The 19,600-nt window shown below is 34.6% G+C and overlaps 1 protein-coding gene across 7 annotated transcripts in view; it reads left to right on the top strand.

Annotated features, from left to right (window-relative positions):
* Window positions 1–19,600, top strand: part of LOC124299908 (octopamine receptor beta-2R) — a 166,808-nt gene that overhangs the window by 104,122 nt on the left and 43,086 nt on the right. For 4 of the 7 annotated variants that reach the window (XM_046753338.1, XM_046753344.1, XM_046753342.1 and 1 more), the window contains exon 1: window positions 9,405–10,668. The exons of the other annotated variants lie outside the window; for them this stretch is intronic. The gene's annotated coding sequence lies outside the window, so the exon portion shown is untranslated. Of the gene's footprint in view, window positions 1–9,404; window positions 10,669–19,600 lie in introns of those variants that run through there. 7 annotated transcript variants of the gene reach the window in all.

Raw genomic sequence — 19,600 nt, 5'->3', positions numbered from 1 at the left:
TTTTTAACCGGGTTGCATAGATTTTCTACGGTGTAAAGTAAGAGAAAAGTGGAAAAGAAAAAAAGGGTACAAGAGTCACTGTATCGAATTTACAAAGACGCAAAAATCTGTTTCGCAAAATTGCCAATCGTAAAAAAATTTAAAAATGCAGAACATTCAAAATATGAAATAAATAAAAGTACAGTAAGATAAGACAACAGAATCGTCAGAATTTAGAATCAGCGTCAGTTCTCATTTTTATTCATTCGGAATTTTGACTTCTTTTTTGACTTCTACTTTCGATATTTTAAAATTCTATAAAAAATTCCGACTTTTCTACATTTCTCTATCACCACGAGAAACAGTGTCTTTATATTTATAATTTTTGACTGAATAAAAAAGTAAATCTAAACTTCGAGGACAAACCTTTCAAATTAATAATTAAACACTCGAAAAGCCAAGCCAAATGTTAAAGAGAGACGATATAAAATTCAGAACATTAAAAGTGAAATCAAAAAATATAGTGCCTCGACGAAAGACAGTTATTGACAATTATTTATAATTTCAACAATATCCACCAATTTTAACAATATACATTATTTTAAACAATAAACACATGGAATGAATGAATGAATTTTAAACCTAATGACAGCTCATGTTTGATATACTTATAAATGAATTAAAATTTCACTCTACTATTCAGACTTTATAAAAGATTTTTAATATCGATTTAGCCTAATTTTTAATTTTCAAAATAGTATTACACCATTTTGCGCTATTGTCGATCCTTTTTCGGTAATTGCAACACAAAATCAATTTATTCGGTTTACTATACTTTTTTAGTTAAATAAGGCTTTAACATCAATTTATTGTTGCACAAGCATTAAATTTTCGCAACAGTTGCAAGAAAATCTAGCAACAGTGACCGTAATGAGAAAGAATAGTAACGGATACTAGACTTTCCATTAACAGCTAAAAAAATATTCTTCATTTTGTACCTAGAGCTATATTTTGTCGATTGTGGTAAAAAATGAAAATAGTTAAGGATTGAGCGGTAACCGGAACTAAAAGGGTTAAAATTTCGACGTTGCATGGATGCTTCATTTAATTATACACATAGGAAGACAAACGATGAGTTTGTTCGGTCGGTAAAGGTAGAAATATTCCACGACCTTAACATTAGTGGCAAGTTTTTTTTCTCCAAAAAATAAATTTAACCAGTTTTCGTATCCTTTTATCGAACGGTTCGAAGTATCTTTAATTTTTGCTGTATCCGGACGGCCAATTGTCGCAAAATTTCTACGGATGAATTCAGCCTCATCGCGCCCACGTGTCACATGGATCTGGTGGGAATGCAACTTAGTAGGTACTTGAGTACATCCACATGTGTGACGGCAGAAATTGGGCTCTGACAAAGCCGAGGTACGGAACAAGCAGAGCTTTGCGTAACGCGTGCAGTCAATTGGCTATTACGGTACAGTGGACCCGTACAAATTGAGGTTCGTAACGCAATCAACAATTGAAGCAACCTGGTTTTCATTTGAGCCTACCATCCGTATCCGAGACTGCTTCGCAAAGCAGAGACATGTTTACTTGATACGGACAAACGCCTGACCAAGTCTTCGTCAGTTATTGGCAAAGAAATCGCAATATGCAATATTTCATCATCGGTGAGCAATTCGTACGCGATTCCAGTAACGAGCTTGTCCCAGAAGCAGTAACTTCGTAGCGTTGACCGGTTGTTACCGAAGCACTGGACCAATGTTCGGTGCAATGTTCGATGATAACAAGGCGATAAGTGAAAGAAAAAAAGAAACATTTGTTTTAGTTAATTTGTAAGAGACAGTCTTTTCGTTGGGATGATTCATCGCGGAGTGAAAAGGAATGAATCTGATAGATCATCTTTAACCACTTTGAAACAATTTCAAATTAATGATTCTGTCGATATTCAATGTTTGACTAATGTTTGGTGATGAAAGGACTAAAAGTTATCAATTTTTGACCGCCACTCGAATAACAAATATGAGAGAACAGATACTATCAGAAATTTTAAGTCCCTAATAGTGCCGAATAAAAAGCTGCAATTTACCTCAAATGTATTTAGTAGAGTTTTCATTATCATCCGAACCCACTCACTTCAGAAAACGTTAATCCAAGAAATCAGAGATGCAGAATTTAATAATGTACAGAGTCAATGTTCCAGAGAACGAATTTGTAGAAAGTTTCGTATTCTTAAATGTCCAAATATTATAAAAATAAAAGTTGGAACTTGATCATCCAGAAACGGCGGAAAACAGATATCCGGAACGTAGAAGGGTCATTATTCAGAATCGTAAAATTCCGAAAGATCGGTATTCCGAAAGTAACCGACTAATCTATTTTGACTTGCAAAATGTTTTTTATACAGAATAAAAGAAATTTTTAGGTGCATCGGGCGTATCTTTTCATCTGCAACATTTTTGTCTCATTAAAATATTGAATACGACTTTTGATATCGTAAACTTATATTTCTTGGCTTCCAATACGATATGAGTTATTGACTCTTCCGATATATTGCGATTCTTCATTCCGACGATTCCGACATGCTGCAATTCTATATTCCGAGCCTTCTATGAAATTACTACTCGGAGTTTTAACCATTCTGATTCTTGATCCTTCGCATTTATGAATTCGAATAGACGAAAATTCTACTTTACGATCCATCCGAAGGTCATTTGTTTGTGTTTGCCTGATTCTGCCAATGGTCTTTCGGAATTTTCACCAGTCGTGTATTTTAAATTGTATAACTTTAAATTTCGATACTTTTATATTCTATTTTCATTATTTCCGGCTTAACGAAGATTCACCAGTTTGTTTTATCGCGATGTTGAGTTTTCGATATGTTCATGTATTTATTATTTTATTCTGATTTTTGGTTTATCTTATTTTCTACCCGGCTTCCCTGACCTTCTCGATTAACGACTCTTCTCTGATTCGCGGAACGTTTGACTCGAGTTGATAATTCCTAACAGTTGTTCCAATTTCCAAATTGAGTCGATCGAGTTAATTGCGAGTCAAAGGCCTTCTCGTTAACACAATCGAGCAAGAAACAAGTAAAAACAGTGGATACAATCGTAAACAAGACGAGAAGGAGTGTCTTCTACTATTGCGCACGGTGAAAAGATGCATGGAAGCGGCGTTTTTCATTTACCAACGTTGCACAATTTACCTTTGAACAACTCACGGTAGTCATTAACAGTGTAAAAATATCCAACTCACACGCGGTGATTTATTCCTACTTTGGCGTTGCGCAATGCCATCAAGAAACGCGTGTTCAACCGTCAATTACACTATCGACGAACAGCGCCCGACGACGATAAGACCTCTAAGGTGAGCCGTTATATGCTCGCCAACTTTGCCAATCGTGTAATTATTACAACCAGCTTACGCGAATCGTCCGCTCATGCATAACGCGTCCCTCGCACACACAGATATGCGTATATACGTACCGGAATTCATACGCAATCCGCATCATAGATCATTCGATCGTACAGGTATTCAGGTACTGCGATCTCACCGGAAAAGTTGCCGGAAAAAAAAAATAAAAATTACCTCCTAACCTATCGTAGGTTACGTACATAGATCATTGTTGTAGATGTTAAAGCGAGCTCGAGACACGCGACTTGATGTTAATCTGGAATTCAACTTTATGTAATCAGAGAATGTCAACCTCTTGACCTTTTCCGTACGCAGTTCAATTTCATTTTAATTAATTTGTTTCTCGTTACTTGTTCTTTTTATACTCGCTCATTCCATTGATGCCTTTCTTATCGTAAATTATACTCGAGTTGTTTTTTTTTCCTCCGTTTTTCTTTCTTCTTCGTTTCTAACGAATCGAATATTTTCTACACATTCGAATATTCTCACACCGAAATATAAATGAGATCCGCGGTACGAAAATTTCAAAGTGACGGAAAATTCACGTTTTTGGATATAGTGTGATTTTGACGAGTATGTCATGAAACTTTTGAATTGAAAACTCACGTACAACTTTTAGTTTCAAATGTTACGCGTACTGCGGTTGTTGTCTGGAGGCTGATGCAATTTTTTTGAATGTTTTTTTTAAGAATAATTAAAAGAAAGTGGAGAGATTACACGAAAGAACGAGAACATTTTAATTAATTTCAATGAGTTTGATTGCAATCTCACCGCTATCCTTTTTTTTTACAAATTGCGTCGAAAAATCGAATAACAAACTCGCAGGGCTTAATTTCATCTTAGATAACAATTTTTCGTTAAATTCGCACAACTCGGCAAACAAGAATATGACAAACGGTTTTTTTCATCAATCAACCGAGTAAAATTTGTGAAATATTCGAGAATGGTGAAAAATGTGCAATTGTCAAAGATTTCATATTTCGAGGTTTGACTTTTTTTTTATTTCCAACATTCTCCACTAAGCGAACGGCAAATATATGTTACGTAGAAACTTTGTTGGTACTTTTACCTCTTGACTAGTATTTTTCTTGCTTTCTCTTATCAGGCTGGATCAGGAAGCAGGAAACCGCACTGTTAAAGAGTTATTCTCGGTGCAACTTATTAATTTTTAGGTCGCGATCGTTACATCATCACGTCGCGTGAAGAGGTAAAGAAAAAAACAAAAAAAAGAAAATAAGAAAGAAACAAACGAAGAACAACACACACTCTCATTTTTAAATGTAAATTAAGAAATACTCATACATGCACCGTAATTCGACCTGTTCGAAGTTCGAGTCATCGAAAATGATTGTCCGCCTGACCCGATCGAATGAATCAACTCAGAATCAGATTCACTCATCGCCCAAGGCGGAAACACTTGATTATGCGAATATCCCCGCTGTTCATTAAAAGATATCGATGTTAATCGCGTATTAGAATGTTATTACATGTCTGACTCGAGCCATTAAGAAAGCAAAATATTCTCTCACTCCTTATTCTTCTTCATTCAAGGTTCGAGCATCGGAATTTATATTAGTTAATATTTAATATACACTAATGTTGGTTACAGTGATTTATGATATTGCACGTAGGAACCAAATTTAGCATTCGCAGATGAAGCGACTAATAGTATATAATATAATAAACGTCTCTCGAAATTTGCTTTGGCGCCAATTCGTAATTCGGAGAATGTTGAAATTACAAGAATATAGGCGTAACCGAATTCTAAGATTTGCACAAAAGTTCCGGGGTAGAATTTCCTGTTGACAAAGTTTCCTGTCTGTCAAAGCGAAACAATGACGCGCCAGTAATTATTGAAGATGTCTCTATTAGCGAGGTATGAATTTTGCATTGACAATCGGTTTTATCGCAAATATATGCACCGATCGACGGATCGATTACACCGAGACTTGCATCAAGATTGTACTAAATAAGAATCGACCGATTTGAATGAATCGTTTACAACGCTGTTGACAGGGACGAGTTTTCTTCAATTATTGCAAGTGAAACCTTGTTTATCATTATTTTGTGATTAGTAGAATCGGAAAATTCAGTTGAAATCTTTATTTTAAAACAATTAAAACTCCAAGAATGGAATATGAATCGCGTTTCGAATTTATTTAGAATGGTAGACAAATTTTAAGGCCCGTAACGATACTTGGTAAGAGATAAAACTTTGTTAAATTTTACGAAATACGAATATTGGGTGTCAAAAGTCTCGTGAAAATGGAGTAAAAAAAAATCTTGCGACTTGGTTTAAAATTATTTGAAGTTGGTTGAAATTACGAATATTCATTTGAAATCGCATTGTCGAAGTGTTTGGCTGAGATTCTTAGGAATTGAGAGCACGTGTCTCATTTTGAATATTGGGAGGGTGAAAAAGCAAGAAAAAATTGATACCGATAAGACGCGATTAAAAAAAATTTCGAAACGCTTGAGACTGTGAAGTCAAAAAAGGTTCACGTAATAAATCACCGTAATCGGAAAGAACAGTAACATGTACAAGATTTTGCGGTTCGGTATATTGGAAAAACTAAATCCGAGCAAAAAAACTCTATGCAAGAGTTTTCGGGGTCGCTGAATGGATTTGCTAGACTGAATTTTCAAAATTTGACTTCAGATCCGCAATAAAAGACCCTAAAAACACCTTGACAGAATTTTTTTTTTTCTACGGATTCGATAAAAATTTCACATTTTCTTCCGCCATATTGGATCTGCTATCTTGAATTTCCAAAACCCGATTTCAGATTCGTTATTAGCGAGTCGAAAAACTTATAATTTATGCAAAACGTGTATACGTAATGAATTGATCACGATTTTTTAAAAATCAATTTGTTTATGACAATAATAATTTACATCATATCGCAACCATTACTCTCGGGTATTTAAAATCTATTGGTATACTGTCAGAAATGACAAAAAAAACAAAAAAAAAAAAAAAAACAGCTGAGAAATATGATGAAACGTTCTCTAAATATTATAGAGAAAATAAAAGGATGTAAAATAAGCGATGAGAATACTTTTCACTAAGACTCAAAGGATTATTGTGAAAAAACAAAAAAAAAAAAAAATGAGGATAGTTTAAGACTGTACAGCGGCCAAAACTTGGAATTTTTCTTTCTCTCCGTACACAGCATCGTGAAGTTAGATAAGCCGCGTAAGGAAGATTAATCGCCGAAGGATGTATTGACTATGAAGCCGTATACAGAGCGATGGGAATAGTAAGAAAAAGGAGGAAAGTAAGGAAGTCGGGATTTGATTAATGTTTCGACGGATGTGTAAGCTTACGGATCTCCTCCACTTTTCGCGCGTACCTCGAAAAGAACTGCAATCCTTGTGGAATACTTTTCACCATCTCTCGAAAAGCGAGAAGCTATAAGCAAAATGAAGAAGAAGAAGAAGAAGAAGAAGAAGATGAAGAGGAAGAAAAAGAGGCCGCCGGGTTTCCGCTCGTCTTTTTCGGGCTTACGCTTCAGCATAGATTCGCAATTCCTGACAGCGTAAAATTCCCTAGGGATGAGCCTGCGAACTCGTGTCACACCTGATATATCGTCCAAATGTGCATGTCACATTATTTCCGTCTTATCCTTTTTTTTTTTTTTTTTGTTTTTTTACTTCATCTCCATGCCTTACTGCAACGCATTTCATACCGATTTCTGCTCCCTACTTGGCGAATGTGTTAATTTTTTGTTTTTAACCCAGCAAAAATTTTCTGAAATTCAAGATATCGTAAATGTTGTTTTTTTTTTTTAATTAAACAAAATAAAAAAAAATGTTACTTCAGTTTCCGACCAACTTCTTTCGAATATTGAAAGTCTGTTTCGGAAAAGCGAAAAAAAAAAAAAAAACAGCAAGAAAGTAAATCTTACCGACTGTTTTCACAATATAGAAAAACACGTGTGCGTATATAAATTGATATTGCAAACGTAGGTCGGAAAAACAACTTTTCACGAGCGAGCTTTGTATGTAAGTGACGATAAAGGAGCGAAAAAACAAAAAAAAAGAAGGTAACGATAAAAACTAGGAAAAAACTTTCCCGTCTTTCGTTTACTCCGCGGTGATGAGGAGCGGGAACGGAAACAGTTTTTGCCAAACTTTTTGACGCGTTAAATCTGTCTCGTTAATACGTTTGAACGGACTTTTTCGCACCGAAAATGTTAGCAAAGACTTCAACTTATTGCACGATCGATTTATAGTCGACAGTTTCCTGTTTTGATCTTTCGTGTTGTTCACGACAGAAAATAACGATGATAATAAAAATTACAGAATTTCCGTTTGCGTCTTACAATCTGTATAGAATGAAAACTTTTGAAATTTTTTTTTCGTTTTTTTTTTCTAAATTTGATTCCTGCCAGATCAGATTGATTTTGAAAAAAATACATTAACCCGTTTATTATTTACAAACGCCAAGTAAGTGATTAAGAAAATTATCAGGGTGCAATTTAACGTCGCAAATTTTTCACACGAAGTTTAAAAATCGCAAATTGACGGGTTAAACTCTTGTTAGAAATTGTGCCAAGTACCTTCAAGATACGCTAATTTGTCTGTTTACATTGCTTTCCAAACATTCTGGAATACGAGTATAATATAAAAGTGTAAGCTAAACGTGTGTTTATCTTTATATCCCTCGGGGACTGGATTGCTAGAACATAATCCTCATGTTTGTGTGTGTGTGTGTGTGTGTGAGAAGGAGAGAGAGAGAGAAAGAGTGAGAGAGAAGGAGAAGAATGATTGAGCGAGTGAGGAATGACGGAGTCCAAACAAAAAAAAAAAAAATCAAAAAAAAACCGCACAAAAAGGGGATGAAAATGTTTGTTCGAACTTGTAAATACGAAGAAATATAACAGCGGCTGATAATATTATCGGGAATCGATCTATCATTTGAATTTTACCGGATCTGAAAATGTCACCAACCATAGACATTGGAATGCGAAAATTTTCCACACAAGTAAATGATACACTTCGCAATTTTATGATCAATGGATTTTTTAATGCATTTCAAAATATGAACAAAACCTGAAATTCACGTGAATGATAATTTGCAATGATAAGTGTTGAAGAATTACTGTTAGAATAATAAATCAAATACTGGTAGCAATATAAATGAAGCTCGAAGTTTATAAATTTGATTTTAATATAAGAAAAGTTTTACTTGTAATAATACGCGAAATGAAGACTTATTTTTTTTTTTTTTTTTTTGGAACATGAGAAAAATTCAGTCGATGTATCGCAAAAGAAAAAAAAAAAAAAAATTAATAATGTAACGTCAAACTCACAGACTATTCATTTGGCTTCAATAAATTTTACAGATTGCTTCAAATCAATCTCTTGTCTTGTGCGACTAAATTTATGATTCTTACTCTTTCCTTCAGGCTGAAAAGTAATCAATGTTTCTTCGCATCCAGAAACTAATTAATTTCCGCAATCAATAACGTTAATAAATTACATAAAATCAATTCAACTGATACGAAAAAAATAATTCGTCGTTTATATTTCATCGGTTCGATCATTGAATAATTAAGATCTTAATTAACATCGGGATTCTATGAGATCGAGTGATTTCAAATCGTCTATCGTTTCGTTGAATCTTTCCCCTTTTTCTCATCGGTCGTATGATAATCGGAGAGAAGAAGAGAAGAACGGAAGAAAATTTTGTTATTTAATAAATCGTATCGATACGCAATCGTCGAATCTTTTGTCTCATCGTTCGGCATAATGTGAGAACGCGGAAGGGATTCCCCCACCAACGAACGGGGAACAAAAAAAAAAAAAAAGAAAAAATGGAACTGATAAGAAGAAAAAAAGAAGAAAAAGCGTCATGCGCCCGAAGCTCGGGCAGCCCTCGGCCCTTGTATTCGTACGAGCCGAAGCACAGAGAGCTTGCAAGCTCTATCTTACGCTCGAGCCTGTGTGGGTGTTTGTCTCGGTACTGGTTCATACAGCGAAGAGACTCGGAGCCGAGCCCGTCAGTCGTGGGCGATCCGCCACGCCGGACGGACTTATCGCATCGTACGAATACCAATAGAAACAAACAAACGCACACGCACGCACATACACACGTCATATATAACATACATACGCATGTGCGGGGTAGCGTTTTTGGATGCGTTAAACGCCGCGGGAGAATCCAACGCTCGTGGATGTCAACGAAGCCTGTCTTTCGTCATACGTAAATTTATTTACCGATCGATCAATTTTTTTTTTTTAATTTTTTTATTTCCTCGAATTTTCATAATTTTTAATAAATTTTTAATCAACGCGTTATTTCAATTCGCGAGTCAGTGTGTTTGAAATGGAACAGGACTATTTTATCGAACTTTGTGACGAAAGAATTTTTGCAAAATCCCTGGAGACGAGGGTGTGATTTTTTTTTTTTCAATGAAATTGAATCCGTCGTTCTTGGAGATGTGTAAAAAAAATTTACAAAAATTGTCTTACTTCTATTTCTCGTTTTTGACTTTTTTTTTTTATTTGGTTGGTTGATCGGTTCCTGTATTAAAGTGTGTAATATATAGCCAGTGAGTGTCGAGTGTTATCGTCAAAGGTAGAAAAAAAAAAAAAACCGGCCGCATGTGCCATGGAAAAGTGAACCGGAAAATCTGAGTAACAAATATTTGGTCGAATAATATTGTGTGTTATTGAAAGGTGTTAATTGAATTTGTAACAGTGATTATTATTGTGAGGATATAAAGACACCCATTCGTTTGACCAAAGTTAACAATTTTTCTATACAGGATTTGGATTTAATTGATCGGAATCATATTATCTCATTTTCATATAATTGTGAAAAATTTATTAGTGAATAAAATTCAATTGAACGCGGAAATGGAAATCTAAAAATTTCTTACGGTAGTTCAATTTTTTTGCCAATTGATATAATAAGAATATTATGTGTAAAAGGTAGATGGAATTACGCCTCTACGATACTGATGTCACTCGGTTATTAAATGTATAAATAAATCAACGCTACTATTTCCGGAAGATGTGTAACGTAAATAACCCAAAGTGTGTGAGATGATAGCATCGAGAAGTGTATTCATAACAAAAACTTATCTCTCGTCGGCGGGAAAAGGGAAAAAGTGATGTTTTAGAAAGCTTAAAGTTTCAGTGAATTTAAGGTATGGAGAATTGAAAAACTAGTACAGAAAATAAAAAAAAAAAAAAAATTTTGGAAGAAAAACTTGTCGACGTTATCATCTCGATGGATTTATACCTGCTTGCACGTTGCATCACGTAAGTTGTATAAATTGTTGAAATATTTTGACAGGTTTCGTTGGTTTAAAGAATTATTATTTTTATGTACTTATGTATTTCACTAGTCTTTCAGTTTTCGAATTTCTGTTCTTTTTTGTTAATTACGAAACGAAATGCCGCCTTTTCTTCTTTTCGTTTATAACTGCCATGCGATATTACGACTAATTGATAAGTCGAATAGTTTTCAACAATCGATATCGTTACGGAATCTAACGATGAAGTAATTCAATGGTGTATTGAACGTACAGTCTGAACAAGAACGTTTTTTACTTGAAAATAATCTAAAGAATGTGTCAGAAGCTTCCGATCATTCTTAACGTAGAAAAAAAAAAAAATAAATAAATCAAACCATCAAAATTTTGACCAGAGAAGCTTGATTATGAATTATTACAAAATATCTCATGATTGTGTTATTTTTTTAGTGTCCAAAACTATCGAGTTTAATAATTTATATCAAATATACACGATTTGAATTCTGTGCTATTTGCCAGAGTTGGTTTTCTTCTGTGCAATAATTTTTATTACTAAAAAAAAAAAAATCATCTTAGCCACCTTCAGTTTTACCTTTCGAACCACGATTACATTTAATTTTTTATCAAAAATTTCTGACTGAACTGTACGCCAGAAAAATGCTTAATTAATAAAAAAAAAAAAAAATAACAACAACACGCCTTCACAAAGCTTCGTATAATACGTTTTGAAAAGGATTCGCTAGGTTTCGAGTATCAGATTTCGAGCCGCTGCGTCAATGCAGTATCATCAAAGTTAACCCGACATGATAAGGTCTACGCGATGAAATCTACCGTCACATTTGTTGTCCACCGTTTTTTGTTATTCTAATTTCCTATTTTTATTTCCCTATTGGTTTTCTCGTTACTCGTCAGAGGGAATTGCTTTATGCTGTCGCTGAGCGAACAATAAACACCTGAAGTAACGAGCATTTTTTATGCGAAAAAGTAGATACGTTACGGCCGATATTGTTAATTACCGTATGAATTAGTCGAGCCGCGTAGAAAGTGCGAGAAACGATTTGAAAACGAATTATTTTCCCGCTTTGAACTAACCTCAACCTTTGTTTTAGCACTTGTTTTTTTTTTTTTATCCCTTCGTGAGAACAGATCTGGAGAATTTCAGATTACACACAAGATTACTTCATACGAATACATATTTTAATCTCAAGCTGTGAAAAACCGTTCAGTAATCCGATATCGCTTCGCGATAATCGAAACGTTTTGAATATCGCGCGCTTATGACGCGGAGTATTTGCTGATTGGTTGGAGCCACATGACGTCACGCGGCATCTAGTCGCGGGCTTTTCAAATTCGAAAATCGATAAAGCGGTATTAAAGCGTTTACCCGCTAATAAAAAACTCTTTCTTGTCAAACAAGTATTATTAACATCAAGAATATTAATATGTTGTGAGTTTTCTTAATGTTTGTCGATGATACGAGTCGAAAAACATGACAGAATAACAACTCGTTGAGCTTGGCGAACAGCTTCGCACGAAGCAACCTGTCGTATCGACAATTTGTGAAATTTTAAATGACAGATTGTAATTTGTAAGAAACGCCTGGGCCACCTCTACGATCGTTGTTCGAGCATCAATGAGTCCGGGAAGCAAAAAACGAAACTTCATTCGTATCGTCGAGATTATACTTTTTCACCAAATGATACGATTTATAGGTGTGAAAAAATTAACAAAAACTGGTTTTACACGGTACTCGTTACATTGACATTGATCATAATCTGTAAATGGATATCATATTTTTTTGACGGTCAATTTCACCTGTTCTCTTCTTTCGCATCGAGAACAAAAATATATTCGAGTTGGTAGCAATTATTATATTGCGTTATTTTGCCGCTTGCCAGAGTGGAAAATAATAATAAGTATTTGAAGCTACGAAGCTTGTGAAAACAAAAACTCGACTCTTCCGAACGATCGATTTAGATATATGGATTCGACATGTGTTAGGAGCTTCTGGTTGTTGAACAGAATTTATGTCCGCAGCAGCTTGCTACAATATTTTTAAAGAAAACCACGGCGATAAAACTGCGAGAATATTATTATTATTATTATTGTTATTGTTATTATCATGATTATCGTTATTTTTAGCTCGATTTAAAACTCAAGTACCGACAACGATTGAAATTGGGAGATGCATTTTGTTAGTTATGAGCTTAAAAAGACAGTCGCATATTAGATCGAATCGAGTGAATTTTATAACGAAAAATCTGTGACTGTGATAATAATTATGAAATTGAACAAGTGTTGCAAAAAAATTGTATACGTAGAGGTGAAAAATTGACCTTAATATACCGTTGATGATACTGCGGAACCTTTTTCTGTACGAATATGTACTTGGTGCTTACAATCTTGTGTATCCTGCGATAGAACGAGCAACCTTCGACAATGCTCAAAATAACAATATAATGTCTGACGACATTGGTGGTTCATGTCTCAAGCATCGCGTGCGTGCCAAAACAAAACAGCTGAGAGCTATCAATAAATATATACAGTTATATAGACAAGGAGGGGGGTATATGGATCGGGTGGGTAGGTTACACGACCAGCAAGGATGGCTGTTGTTGGTGGTCGTGTATTTTCGTCCACGTTAGCTCAATTATAAAGCTGATTCTAAATTGAGATATGTCAATGGTGCAGTAATAGTCTAGTCTGGCGGCCACACTAGGGTTCGGGTAGAAAATAAGAAAAAACCAAAAAGAACATAAATATATCGAAAACTCAAAATCGCTAACGATCAAAGTGATGAATCTTCGTTAAGCTAGAAATAATGGAAATAGAATATAAAAGTATCGAAATTTCAAGTTATACAATTTAGAATACACGACTGGTGAAAATTCCGAAAGGCCATTGGCAGAATCAGGCAAACACAAACAAATAATCTTCGGATGGATCGTAAAGTAGAATTTTCGTCTATTCGAATTCACAAGTGCGAAGGATCAAGAATCAGAACGGTTAGAACTCCGAATAGTAATTTCATAGAAGGCTCGGAATATAGAATTGCAGTGTGTCAGAATCGTCGGAATGAAGAATCGCAATATATCGGAAGCGTCGATAACTCATATCGTATTGGAAGCCAAGAAATATAAGTTTACGATATCAAAAGTCGTATTCAATCTTTTAATGAGACAAAAATATTGCAGATGAAAAGATACGCCCGATGCACCTAAGAATTTCTTTTATTCTGTATATAAAACATTTTGCAAGTCAAAATAGATTAGTCGGTTACTTTCGGAATACCGATCTTTCCGAATTTTACGATTCTGAATAATGACCCTTCTACGTTCCGGATATCTGTTTTCCGCCGTTTCTGGATGATCAAGTTCCAACTTTTATTTTTATAATATTTGGACATTTGAGAACATGAAACTTTCTACAAATTCGTTCTCTGGAACATTGACTCTGTACATTATTAAATTCTGCATCTCTGAATTCTCGGATTAACGTTTTCCGAAGTAAGTGGGTTCGGATAATAATAAAAACTCTACCAAATACATTTTAGATAAACTGCAGCTTTTTATTCGGCACGATTCGGGACTTAAAATTTCTGATAGTATCTGTTCTCTCATATTTTTTATTCGAGATTGGTAAATTCGGAATTCTGGCCATTATGATTATCGATTCTTCTGATTTCTTACCCCCACCCTGTGGTGGTTGTTCCTGCAATATATTAATTAGCGACGTACACCTTGCCGTTTTTCTATTCAGAAAGATTCTATTTTCTATTAGAAAGTTTAAACATAACGAAATGCACGTGAATAAGTGATGCTCGAACCGCAATCTGGAAAATGGCGATGCACCTGTTTCAGCTTTCATGTACATTATATCGATACTCTTTTGCCTCTGCCTAGGATCTCTTTTCTTTTCTATTTTCATCGTTTCGAAAGCGAATTTTGTTCCGTCAGGTTTCCGTTTCTCGATCTCTGATAAAGACGAAGGTCGAATCAACGCTGATTCTCTCGGTGAAATCGAGGGACGATATTTGATTATAAAATAATGTCTCTGATTGGAACTGGTCGATCCGTTGCTTGAAAAAAACTGTTCGTTCAATTTCTGTCGTTTTTATTCACCTCGTTTCTTCCGACTCTCTTCGACGATAATTATCTGAGTGGATTTTTGATTTTTTTTTTGATTATTTCTTTATTCATTCCATTTGTCCGAGTCACGAGTTTAAGTCGAATAAAATACGTTTGGAATTTTCTGAAATCTCATCAAATTCTTACAAACTTTTTTTTTTTTTATCAAATCTTCATTTCGATCATGGAATTGAAAATTGGAGAGGAATCTAAATTTAAGTATTCGAGTCTTCGGTCACCGCTTTACTTTATAGAGTTTCATTAACGATTTGATTAGCACTGCGTAACAATTGACAGTAAATTTTACCAGATGTTCGTTTGTAAATATATATATATATGTGCATCTGCGTAGAAGAACGTTGAAAAAACTTTCCCACGAGTCTATGATTAGTCTGTTTAATTTTGATATTCGACCGTTCTAGCATTTGGTAATTTCCAATTATATCATACATCTAAATACAGCTGAATTAAGAATATATAGAAAGAGAAAAATTAATGATCCATCAAATAATCTCAATCCGAATTAATAATCAAAATCATTTAAAATCTCCGAGTTTCGTTCGTTCGGTAAATATTCGTACGTTACGAGCCACTTGTACATTATTCAAAATATTTAATTACCTGACAAAAAAAAAAAAAAAAAAATATAAAAAATCCTGAATTTAAACCGCGAGCTGCAAATTACAAGCCACAGAAATCTGGCAAATTAATGCGGGACGAAAAATTCTCTTAGCTCAGGGATTTAGACCGAAATTGGCGCGACTTATCGGAGCAAATTTTTTTTTCTTCGCAACGCATAGTAGAAAATATCACCAACACGAATATCACAAGGCGTGAATCTCACCGCTATATTTTCCAGACTCGTTGCGCTATCGCTGTATCACCATCCTATACTCCGCGTAGACTAGCAGCCGTGTTAAAGCTGATAAAAATTTAGCCCGTGCACGGTCTCGGAATTCGAGAGCCTTAATATTGTGCACCTAAAACGAAAAGTTACCACCGCGAATTATGTAATCAGTAGCACCAGTCGCTAAATTAGACCATGTAGCTGGGGAGATTTAGTTTATTGTTTAGAGTATAATTTAGGCGTAGATTCGCGCAGATACATTTTGCGGATATAGGGAAGATCCTACAGTTGAATACAGATGAGATCGATATAAGGTCGGTGTATATATACCGTAATTTATTCGCAGTTTCGTTTTATACCAAATTTTTCAGCCCCACGTTCATCGAAAATTGTATGGAATTAAAAAAAAAATAAAAAATTTGTTGCAATTATACACATAGAGAAAAGTTTTGTTGAATTTACCAGTTATGGCGATTGAATATAAATTTTTAAAAATTGTTTTTTGGTTCTATGATCTAAGACCGTATCATTTGAATCCGAATTATTTACAGAGTCGACGCGTTTATTTGAACGAAAAAAATAAATAAATGAAATAAAAATAAATAAAAGAATCATTTCTTTAACCATATTCAACGAAATGAATAAATATTAACCGATAATTTTTATTGCCTTTTTGTATTCGCCCCTGAAACGGAACAAAATTTGACATAATGATTTTCTTGTTTGTAATCGTGTGATCGAAATGTGCAGAATTATAAGTAAAATAAGGAAAAACGCCTTGATACGAAAAACGACTCGTACCGAAGGTACCGAAAATTTTAGTCTAGGCAATTTAGGATTGAAATTGAACCCGTAGTTCAAGAATTTTAATTCGCGTTAAAGCAAACTCAACGATCCTCTGTAAGTAGAATTGCGTATCAATTTCCGGGTTCTTCGTTAGTGAGAATATTAAACTATATAATGCAAAACATACGGTAATTATGAAGCATGTGAATTCAGGCCGGTTGATTAGAAGCTAGAATTAATTGCGCGTAGCGTCGCTACGTCTCAAACGCTAATTATTGTTCTATTGATGTCGGCAAACATACTTTACGAGTAAATAAACGTCGCGCAGGGCGAACGTAAGGCAAACAATCACCAGAAGAAGTGAAAATAATTGTAGGTATGATATTCCAATTATTGTAACAATGATTACACGCTTTTCAATTACACGTTATTCCTCATGAATGTTGACGTAGAGTCGCGTAAAAAATAACCGTGGAAAATTTTTCGTCCTAGTTTTTTCACGTCAGAGTTAGACTAGCGAAAAATTATGAAAATCTCACCAATTCGGCTGAATGAATAATATTTTGGTTAGATGAACGACGAAATATTTGATCAACTTAAACGAAATGCATTCAAACACCTGGAATTATACTCGTATCTTCTATACAAACTTTAATCAATTTCAAACTAACAAAAAAAAAAAAAAATACAAGAAATAACGCGAGCGAATTTCGTATTTGATGAATTATATCAAAATTGCCTGTAAATTACGAAGAAATCGTAAAATATTTGACGAATATTGATCCTTTTTCATCGTATCTCGTTTTGCTGTTGAAACGTTTTTTTTTTTTTTATTTCTTCTACTTTTGTACCATGTTTTTGTTCATTACCAAGCCTTAGTCGAATTCCGTGCAGTCCCTTTCAGTACTGTGCATTGATACAATGTTTCTCCGTCCTCCTTATCCTTCTTTGCCTCTCTGTTCTTCCTTTTTATAACTAGCTTTCTTCTTCTCTCCTCCTCTCGCATCGTTGCGCCCCCTACAATTGTTGTCCGTGATGTACACCGGCGTAACTAATTGGGATTGAAATTCATTCCGGAAGACGAAGGGTACACGAGAGATTTCAAGAGCAGGGCGTGAGATTTTAGATTGAAACACGCGGAGTGGGGGTAAGAAATCAGAAAAACCGAAAATTGAAATGGCAGGAATACCGAATTTAACAATCTCGAATAACAAATATGAGAGAACACATACTATCACAAATTTTAAGTCCCGAATGGTGCCAAAAAAAAGCTGCAGTTTACCTAAAATGTATTTGGTAGAGTTTTTATTATTATTCAAACCCACTTACTTCGGAAAACGTTAATCCCCGAATTCAGAGAACGAATTTGTAGAAAGTTTCATATTCTCAAATATCGACACCGAAGAAGCGTCTTTGTTCAAACTGAATTTTTGCAAGTGGTGTTTTTTCGCAACGTACAATGAGAGAATAATCGTAAAGGTGAGAATCCCTAGGGGCGTGTTTATCAATATTTATCTCCAACTTGAAACTTGCTGTGATATTCCTGAAAATTCATTTCTCGATCATTATTTACATGCAACGCGTGGTTGATCGATGTTCTCTTTATATAATGAGTTTATGAAAGTTTATAAGCCCTCCTGAACTGATTTGTAATACGGATCGTCGCCTTTCGGAATAAAATATCATCCACATAGCCCGGATCGGATGTATTATTTATTTATTTACTCATTTATTCATCGATCTAGTTTGTCGAGTTGAAATTACATCGCGGAAATTAGGGTGGTGTTAAAATCGTTTCAGGTCTCTTGAATTTGAATGAAAGAACTTTGCACTTTGAACGTCTCAATCTTGGATCGAGTTCAAAAAATTGTATTATACCTGACGCATTATTATTACGAATTTGAAATTCACCGAGTGTCTTTACTCGCTTCAATCCCAAACGATGAAATTCGTGAAGTCTGGTCAAACTTTTCATCGCACGAACTTGAGTCAACCGAAACCGTTTCATCGAATTTTAATCTCATTCCAAAATTTTTTCTTCTCTTTTATTTATGCATATAATATGTACAAATATACAAACAAAATACTCGATGGAAAAAAATGCGGTACAGCTCGAAAAAGGCATGGGAATATATCTGAAAGTAATTGTATTTTCACCCACGTCTATGACGCATGAAATTTTATTTATTGTTTAAAGAGAGAAAGAATTTCCATTATTTTGTCGTACGATGCTGCAAATTGAAGACAAACAATGCGCGTGGGCTGAGCTTTCCGGATACTCAATAAGCTTGTGACTTTTATTTTAAACATCAAGTACTTGAATATATTTCGTTAACGACGTTAATCTTATTCTTATTATTTCATATCCTCATTTTATATCCTTTTTTTGTATAACTAGAGAACGTTTCAACATATTTCTTTGCAGTTTTTTTTTTCTATTTGTGATATTACACCGATAGGTTTTCGATACTAGAGAGTAATTGTTGCGATACAATGTAAATTATTATTGTTAGGAACAAAATGATTGTGAGAAATCGTAAAAATTGAAGGAATAATTCGTTTCTGAGAAAGTTACCCCTCTCCTCATACATTTACATCTTTTACATAAATTCAAAGTTTTTCGGGTCGCTGATTACGATTTCAAAATCAGATTTTGAAAATTCGGTATGGCGAATCCAATCAGCGACCCTGAAAACCCTTGCACAGAGTTTTTTGACCTTGTTTGATAAATTTTCAAATTTTCGTCCACCTCACTGGATCCGCCATCTTGAATTTTTAAAATCTCACTTCAGATTCGTAATCAGATACCCTGAACATCACAGATCTCTATCTTGTTACAAAAGTCGATTCAGCAAGGTAGCGTGTGATTCAAAGCGTTGAAACGTCGATCAGCTCGACGTGACTTAATCGAAGTGAGCAAAAATAGTTCCGATCTCCCCCATGCTATCATTAATCATCGCGTGCGAAATAAATTGAGGATTGAAATTTTCAAGGGCTTATTATAACCGTTCCGAAGCATGTATCAATAGGAATTACGGCTTTATCCGAGCTGCGGTCACCGAAAGAAAAGACAATAGTCGAGGAAAGTAAAGTATCATTGATAAAATAGAAAGAATTCATCTTATCTTCTCAATATTTTTCGATATGAAATTTAGAAAGTTTTTTCGGCATACCTGTGC

The sequence above is a fragment of the Neodiprion virginianus genome, chromosome 3, assembly GCF_021901495.1.
Source record: "Neodiprion virginianus isolate iyNeoVirg1 chromosome 3, iyNeoVirg1.1, whole genome shotgun sequence".
NCBI lineage: Eukaryota > Metazoa > Arthropoda > Insecta > Hymenoptera > Diprionidae > Neodiprion > Neodiprion virginianus.
This window is presented reverse-complemented; position numbering and strand designations above follow the sequence as displayed.